Below are 7660 nucleotides of genomic sequence, written 5' to 3' on the forward strand. Positions count from 1 at the left end.
CTGCTCTGTATTCATTCATTCATTCATTCATATCCTCCCTTTTTAATTTTTGCAAATAAGGCAGTGAGCATACCTACTATCTTTCCTCCTCCTCATTTCCCAACTATCTATCCTTCCTTCCCTCCCTCCCTCCCTATTTCTGTCTCTTTGTATCTATCTATCTATCTATCTATCTATCTATCTATCTATCTATCTATCTATCTATCTATCTATCTATCTATCTATCTATCTATTTATCCCCCCGTCTGTCTATCTGTCTATCTATCATCTGTCTCTCTCTCTTTATCTATCTATCATCTATCTATCTATCCCTCTGTCTGTCTATCTATCTATCATCTGTCTCTCTGTCTCTCTTTATCTATCATTTATCTATCTATCCCTCTGTCTCTCTGTCTGTCTGTCTATCTGTCTATCTATCTATCATCGGTCTGTCTCTCTGTCTCTCTTTATCTATCTATCATCTACCTATCTACCTACTATCATCTATCTATCATCTATCTCTTTCTATTAATCTATGTATCTATCATCTATCTGTCTGTCTATCCATCTATCCATTCCTATTTCTGTCTTTTTGTATCTATCTATCTATCTATCTATCTATCTATCTATCTATCTATCTATCTATCTATCTATCATCTTCTTCTGCCTTTTTTATTTTCCCAAATAAAGCAGCAAACATAGCTACCATTTCTTCCTCCTCCTCCTTTCTCCTCAACAACAACCCTGCCAGGTGGGTTGGGCTGAGAGAGAGAGAGATTGACCCAGAGTAACCCAGCCAGCTTTCATGCCTAAGGCGGGACTAGAACTCCCAGTTGCCTGGGGATTGATCCAGCTTTTTTGGTGATCAAGGCCAGCCATGGGCGAGAACCATTTCAAAAGATCTCGTTTTGGGTTCTCCCTTGCTGGAGGTTTTCCAAAACAGACCGGACAACCATTGGACCAAGATGGTATATAAGCTCTCCTGCCTTGAAAAGGGGGTTGGACTAGAAGACCTCTGACGTCCCTTCCAGCTCTTGAATTCTAGGTTTTATGTTCCATCGTCCTTTTGCTTCTGTGAAGGAATCATTGTTACCTCAGGATAGGAGGGGAGGAAAGGGGGAAAGAGTGGCGACAGATGCCCCAGTGCTCATGGAAACCACGAAGAAGCCGATTAATATGTCAGATTTACCTTCAAAACTGCTGACTCCACTATTTTCGGACTGCCATAATTGACTGGGATATTGTTCTTATTTTAAATGACATTAGCATTTAAATGGTGGCAGCGTTATGAGGGCGAAGGTTGAGAAGGAAACAATCAATTTATTGAATTTTTACCCCCTTCTGTGGTTGACAAACATTTCTTTTGTGATATATAAACACACACACACACAGACACACACAGACACACACAGACAGACACACACACCATCTGGGATTTTATTTGGTATAATGACGGATGCAAAAAAAAAAAAAAAAAAAGCAAGCTGTTAACACCCCCAAAACTTGGAGATTTAATTCTGCCCAGATTTCAAGAGTTAACTGGATTCCAGCCTTGTGATTCTGGAATGAATTAATCAGGAGATAGATTAAAATTCCTAATCCCGAGGACGCTTATAATATATACTACACACACACACACACACACACACACACACACACACACACTTCCAAAAGGGAGACTTTTTCGTTGAAATGAAGAGTCTGCCTAAGTATAAATGGACTTCCGACGAGAGAATCCAAATTTGCAGTAACGTGAACTAAAATATTTTCCACTGTTAGGAAAAAAATATATATCTATCATTGGACAATAAAGTTGCAGTTTTAATGCCTTATTAATTGTAGTCCTTTCTTTGAAAGTGGAGATGAATTTCTTTTTTTTCTTCTTTCTTTCTTCCTCTCTCTCTCTCCCTTCCTTTTTTCTTCCTTCCTTCCTTCTTTCATTCTCCTTCCTTCCTTTTTTCTTTCTTTCTTTTTCTTTCTCTCTCTTCCTTTTTTCCTTCCTTCCTTCCTTCTTCCTTTCTCTTTCTTTCTTTCTTTCTTTCTTTCTTTCTTTCTTTCTTTCTTTCTTTCTTTCTTTCTTTCTTTCTTTCTTTCTTTCTTTCTTTCTTTCTTTCTCTCTTTCTCTCTCTCTTCCTTCCTTCCTTCCTTTCTTTCTTTCTTTCTTTCTTTCTTTCTTTCTTTCTTTCTTTCTTTCTTTCTTTCTTTCTTTTCTTTCTTTCTTCCTTCCTTTCTTTCTTTCTTTCTTTCTTTCTTTCTCTTCTCTCTTCTCTCTCTCTCTCTCTTCTTCTTCTTCCTTCCTTCCTTCCTTCCTTCCTTCCTTCCTTCCTTCCTTCCTTCCTTCCTTCCCTCCCCTCCCTCCTCTCTCTCTCTTTCTCTGTCTCTCTTTTTCTTTCATTTTAAAAACACCTTCTCTTTTTGGATATTATCTACCAAAAGGTAACGGTTGCATTACATTCAGCACTTCGTCTCTGGTGAGATGTTTAAATGTGAGCAAGAGATATCATTATGCCATTTTTCCAAGTTTTTCCAATAAAAAGAGGCTTGAAAAAGGGATTTTTCTCCTAAGGTTTTGGATACCTTGTGGGAGTCTCAGTTCTGCCACATTCCTCCGATGGATGTGTTTATTTAAGCTGCCTTCTGACATGATCCCAATCTGAGCCGGCCTGCTTGAAAGATTTGTGTCGATATTTCTCTTTTTCCTGCCGGGGCTAATGTTGTTTTAGCAAATGCAAGTCGGTGCTTTTCCAGAAACTAAAAAAAAAAAAAAAAACCCCTCCTGGCATGTTTGCCCCACATCAGATGCGTTTGTGTTCAGTGCAAGGCAATTCTGAAGTACAATTGACACAATTCAACCGCTTGGCTATTGATTAATCTACAATTTTCACTCTTTCTGTTTCCCTCCCTCCGTCCCTTTCCTTCCTCTTTCCCTTTTCTTCTTTCCCTCTCTCCCTTCCTTCCTTTCCCCCTTCCCTTCTTCCTCCTTCCTCCTTCCTCTTTCATTTTTCTTCCCTCCTTCCTTCTTTCCTTCCTTCCTTCCATCCCTTTCTTTCCTTCCTCTTACACTTTTCTTTTCTCCCTTCCTTCCTATTAACAGCTTTCCTTCTTTCCTTCCTTCCCTCCTTCCTGTCTCTCCCTCCTTCCTTTCCTTCCTCTTTCATTTTTCCTTCCTTCCTTCCTTCCTTCCTTCCTTCCTTCCTTCCTTCCTTCCTTCCTTCCTTCCTTCCTTCCTTCCTTCCTTCCTTCCTTCCTTCCTTCCAACTTCCTTCCTTCCCTTCTTCCCTTCTCTCTCTCCTCTCTCCCTCCCTTCCATTACGAAAAAGATACATTCATCAAGAATCATCAGGTCCAACAGTTAATAATAGTCATAGGGTACACTAAGCTATCAAATCATACTAGGAAACAATCGATATAAATCGTAAGGATACAAGCGACAAAGTTACAGTCATACAGTCACAAGTGGGATGAGAATGGGCGATAAGGAGTGATGAGAAGATTAATAGTAAGAGTAGTGCAGACTTTGAAAATAGTTGGGGTTGAGGGAATTATTTATTTAGCAGAGTGATGGCGTTCGGGGGGAAAACTCCCCTTGTGTCTAGTTGTTCTGGTGTGCAGGGCTCTATAGCATCATTTTGAGGGTGGGAGTTGAAACAGTTTATGTCCAGGATGTGTGAGGGGTCTATAGATATTTTCCCAGCCCTCTTTTTGCCTCGTGCAGGACACAGGTCCTCCATGGGAGGCAGGTTGGTAGGAATTGCTATTTTCTGCAGTCCTAATTCCTCTCTGGAGTCTGTGTCTGTCCTGTTGGGGTTGCAGAACCAAACCAGACAATTATAGAGGTGCAGGTGACAGACTCAACCATTCCTCCGTAGAACTGGATCAGCGGCTCCTTGGGAAGTTTGAGCTTTCTATCAAACACGCATAGGATCGCAGGTGGGTGCGTATTGGAGACCTAGGAATTTATTAAGCTTCATAAATCGATAGGTCTCCTAGGAAGGAGCTCACAGTTCCTTGAAAAGTCAACACAACTGGAGGTGATAACATTGGATGGCGCTGTAGCTCAATAACGTCCTCCTGGATTTCATTCCCTCCTGTGTTCACCAAACTTTTTAAACGGCAAGGTCATCTAATCGTATTTGCGTGGTCTAAAGTCCGTGTTCCCTAATCCTACATCAACAGGCTCTCCCCATCGCTCAAAATCTCTAGTGCTCAAATACCAATTGCCTGACACCCAGCTAATTCAGATAAAATTCATTTACCTTCCCTCCTCCCCTCTTCTGTTTGATTTTCCCTCGTGCCTTTCTTGGTCAGGTTGAACAAGGCCGATAATTCTCGTTTATTTGCTCGTTCGTCCAATGTGTGTCTGGTTTTTTGTGTTTTTTTTTAATTCCACCCAAGAAACTTAAGATATATTCCGTGCCGTCCAATCCGGCCATGAATCACACAACCATGTTGTTTGGGTCATCTGTGTTCAACCTCAGGATACCATTTTTTCTCTCTCCCTTAGGTGATGATGTAGAACCATGTCTTAACAAAAGAGGACAGCTTTGCACAGGGCTTTTCACCGGGTTTCAAAGGAATATAATTTTAAGAAAAATGAAGGGAGGAATAAATCCGCTTCGGATAAATGGACAGCTTTCCTGCTGTTCTGTTTGATTTTTGCTTTTAGTTTTTAATTTGAAACATTCTCCTGTTGCGACTTTTCTATTCTTTCTTTCTTTCTTTCTTTCTTTCTTTCTTTCTTTCTTTCTTTCTTTCTTTCTTTCTTTCTTTCTTTCTTTCTTTCTTTCCTTCCTTCCTTCCTTCCTTCCTTCCTTCCTTCCTTCCTTCCTTCCTTCCTTCCTTCCTTCCTAATCAAGGAGAGAAGCAACCTAGAACTAAGGAGAAATTTCCTAAAAGTTAGAACAATTAACCAGTGGAACAACTGACCTCCAGAAGTTGTGAATGCTCCAAAGCTGGAAGTTTTTAAAATGATGCTGGATAACCATTTTGTCTGAAGTGGTGTGTAGGGTTTATTGCCTAGGCAGGGGGTTGGACTAGAAGACCTCCAAAGTCCGAAGTTACGACGGCACTGAAAAAAGGGACTTCCGATTATGTTCACACTTAACGGCAGTGATTGGAACTCCAACCCCTTGGCCTCTGGCTCGTATTTACGACGGCCGCAGCCTCCCAGTCTCCCGCGAACCCCTTTGGGCAAGCGAAGTCAATGGAGAAGCCAGATTCCTGCCACGACCGCATGGCGGAGTTAACGGCTGTGGCGAGAAAGTGGAGGGCCAAACTCCCTTCGCGGATGTTAAAGCCGGGATCGATTGTGGTCGTAAGTTGGAGGACCAGCTGCATCCTACGGCTGATCTGTTCCAATTGCAGGGATTTTCCCCATCTCCGTTTCAACCCCGCCGATGAATCTTTCCCGAGATCTCCTTTTAATGGCTTTTAAACCTCACATTGTGGGCTGTTTATGGCCTACTTGAGAGAGATTTGTTTCAACGCTGTTGATGTTATTTAGAGAAGGATTAAATCCCAATAGCTTTATGGGTGCTAATAAACGTCTCTTATTATTATAGGCCTTTTGATATTAAAAAAAAAAGGGTGGGGAAAAAAACCCTCATATTTTTCTCCCAACCTGTGTAGATTTGATTGATTAGCCCAGACTTGTAACACAGTGGTTGGTTTTTTACACTCCAGTGGGCACTAAATCTTTCACTAAGATTTAAAACTCGGCATTATTTTTATTTATATATATATATACATATATATATTTGCCTAGGCAGAAAAAACCTGTGGCCAATCGGGAAGGCAAAGTGAAGCGAAGAAGATGTGTCTTCGTCCAAAATGCAGCGAGGGAAGGGGCCGGGGGGGGGGGAGAAAGGTAAGGAAAAATTAGGAAACAAAAAACAAAAACTCGGTGGTGTCTTGGGCATTTTGTGGCTGAAAGGACTGGCCGCTTGGATTTTGGCGTTCGGCACTGATTCACCAGGAAGGAAAATAAGAGAGCCCGTATTTCCCACCCACCCCCATGAAATAGTTAAGCTGCTGCGTCTTCCAGGAGAATTGAATCGGGGAATGGAGTTTGGAGCCTGCGAGAACCAAGAGCACTGATGATGTTACCTAGTATGGTGATGAAATGTCTTCAAGAAAATCACCTAGCTCAGAGAGCATCCAAGACCCCACAGTCCTCCTCCTCCTCCTCCCCCACGATGATGTTATTTAATTTGGTAATGAAACTTCAAGAAAACCAGAATAGAATAGAATAGAATAGAATAGAATAGAATAGAATAGAATAGAATAGAATAGAATAGAATAGAATAAGCAAATAGCGGGAAATGTTGGTTAATTCCTGGCTTAAATGCTAGCTTTAGCCAAGAGTTGGACGTGACCGAATGGATAACATTATCATAAATGCTAGTTTAAATGTTTCTAGAGGAACAGATTTTTAAAAACACCATTTATTTAAATAGATAGTTTAGAATTGAAGCACAAACTGCAGTATAAACCACAATTTCATCGACTTCTTTTTTTTTTTCCTGGTGCCTTTTCCCACCACTTTCCGCCCTTCCTTTCCAATTTAAAAAGTCAAATGCCGTAGGAGAAAGGCCCGAGAGGTCGTAGACATCCTCTTTTGCATTCTCAGGAAATAAAAACAGAAAAACGACAACATTTCAGGGACATTCCCCCCTCTCAAATCTTTTTTGGAAACCAAGAAGAAATAATAATTGTGCATCGCGCTGAACAAAAACGCGCAGGGAAATTATCCCTGCCCACAAAACTGGACTGCAATTTTAAGAAAAATAATAATAATAATAATTAATAAATAAATTAAAAATTTCAACGCAACTTGAGGGGTTTTTTGCCCCCTCTTCTTGGGCTAGCCCGGGAGTGTCGACGAAGCTAGCCAAATTTCTCTCTCTCTCTCTCTCTTTGCTTTTTAATTAAGGTTTTATTTTATTTTATTTTAAATACAAAGCTAGCCAAATTGCTCATCAGTTGAGAAACGGTGATTTTCTTTGGCGTAGGGTTAGGCGCCCCTTCGAGCCATTTGAAAAGAGCCAGATAATGAGTTGAAATATTTCCCTCCAAGCAACGGCGGGGAGGCGGACGATGGAGATGCTGGCCACCATCAAGTACATCTTGATAAATGGCCGGTTTGCAGGGCTTGTCGTGCCGTTGGGACCCCAAGGGCAAATGGAAAGGGAGGAGGGGGCCTCGCCCAAGGGTTTTATTACCAACCTGTGGCCACTGCTGGTGATCAATCACCCTGATCGGATGTGGCAAACGGGACCCGATGAAGAAGAAGATGGCCGGTGCTTGGGATCGAGATGAAGGTGACAAATGACCCAGGCAGGAGAACTAAAGGGGGTCTTTGGGGAGTTGAAAGGTAGGGCCAAGGGAACATTGAGTGGCGGTCCGGAACCTGGTTGTGAAAGGGAGGAGGGAGTGAGTTGAGAGACAGGGCCCGGTTTGTGCATGGGCTGCGTGGGTTGCCTTGGGGGGGTGAGATGGGTGGCAAATAAACTGAAGAAATGATCATAATAATCCTCATCATCGGCACTGACAAATTCAGGGTAAGTCAATTGCGAGGTGGCTTTGCTTGCAACGGCTTACAGCCTGGGATGTTACTGCTAACGCTATCCAACATCGACAGCTGGCTATCCCAGATCCTTGGGAAGAATTTGACAGGTAGATG

The 7660-nt window shown here is 41.8% G+C and overlaps 1 protein-coding gene across 1 annotated transcript in view; it reads right to left on the reverse strand.

The window, feature by feature from the left end:
• The window catches only part of PRDM16 (PR/SET domain 16), a 132799-nt gene that overhangs the window by 65287 nt on the left and 59852 nt on the right, over positions 1 to 7660 (reverse strand).

This window comes from Notechis scutatus, chromosome 16 (genome assembly GCF_049901735.1).
Source record: "Notechis scutatus isolate UNSWTSFEM ecotype Mainland chromosome 16, rNotScu1.2, whole genome shotgun sequence".
Taxonomy (NCBI): domain Eukaryota; kingdom Metazoa; phylum Chordata; class Lepidosauria; order Squamata; family Elapidae; genus Notechis; species Notechis scutatus.